General features: G+C 35.9%; 1 long non-coding RNA gene across 1 annotated transcript; it reads left to right on the forward strand.

Annotated features, from left to right (window-relative positions):
- The first annotated feature begins 269 nt into the window (after positions 1-269).
- On the forward strand, positions 270-903 carry LOC120944841. The gene is made up of 2 exons (XR_005750499.1): positions 270-469; positions 618-903. It is a non-coding gene; the product is annotated as an uncharacterized LOC120944841 (long non-coding RNA).
- Positions 904-1,356: the final 453 nt, after the last annotated feature.

A 1,356-nucleotide genomic window follows, 5' to 3' on the forward strand; every position in this document is an offset into this window, starting at 1 on the left:
AAAACGTTATTTTTTATTTTTATTTTTATTTATTAACCAACACACTACCTGATATGGTGAACTATAAAATAAATATATTGTATGTGTTTGTCATACCAAATTTACTGATAAACTAAATAATCTTCAGGTTGGATGCTGACTAAATAATTCAGTTGGTTAAACCGCGTCTTTGATCATTCTACACTTATCCACACATAGTGGTCCCTGTCATTTACACTTATTTATAGTATTTTTCTTTTTTCTCTTTTTTTCTTATATCATATGGTTCCATTTAGTTATGGACTCATTATCTATGTTTACCATTCACTTATAGATACCCCGACTAGTTCTAATTTGCCCAATGATGTATGGCGAATGTGGGTATGACCTATAGTACCAGACTCCACCTCATAAGGTAAATGGTCTGATTACAATTTGCATCTTGGACGCTGTTGAGCATTCTTCAAATCTACTAAAGCACCGTTTATCGGTGAGTATTATAGTCATGGATATATGCATTTCTAATTGCTCAGAGGCCTTTATGTATTTTATAAACGCCTTATATGTAATAGTATTGTATTGCACCTCTGTATATTTGTATATGTAATGACAACACTATATTGTCTTTTAACACCCAGAAGCTCCCGAAGAAGCGACGACGTCGCGAAACATGTCGAGCTGAACCCCATTTTAATCAGAACTCATCCTGTACCATCTTTTCGAAGTTACAACGCCACCCAGCGCCTATAGTGTATTCTATACATCCAGCCCTGTGGCTAATAGCGGTGTCTTTAGAAAGTGATAGGATTTGAGCTCTTTTGTGTACTTTATTGTTCATTTTTTTCTTTTTTCTTATTATTTCGAGCAATTGTCCTGTATATCTATGTTTTGTATTGTCTAAATTAAAATATTTATATTCTTAAAGTTCGGTGCCTACAAAGTCCAATCTCTCTCAGTCTTAGACTTATTGTCTTTTTCTACATACCTAGATCTGCCTATAAAGGCATTCAATGGAGATACAGCTGGCGTTCTATTATTGTCAGCCGTAGGCTGTCAGCTCAGCTCAACCATGCTGCTGCCTTTACTCCCTTTGCCGGAACACCGCTCCAGGAAACAACTACTACTTTGCTGCTAAGACTTCCTACAACAACTGCATTGCTGGGAACTACCTTCATGCCATGAACATCTTGCACCATGCACATTCCATCTCCTGCATAGATATTTGCAAACGGATAAGTAGTCATTCCTTCACTTGTAGTTCTATAGGAAGATCTAATGCTAATGTTTCATCTATAACAATTGTAGTATTACAAATACCGTGTGGATATTACTATATCTTCTGGGAGATACTAATGTGCTAAAGCTTATTGCAAAGGA

The sequence above is a fragment of the Rana temporaria genome, chromosome 7, assembly GCF_905171775.1.
Source record: "Rana temporaria chromosome 7, aRanTem1.1, whole genome shotgun sequence".
Taxonomy (NCBI): Eukaryota; Metazoa; Chordata; class Amphibia; order Anura; family Ranidae; genus Rana; species Rana temporaria.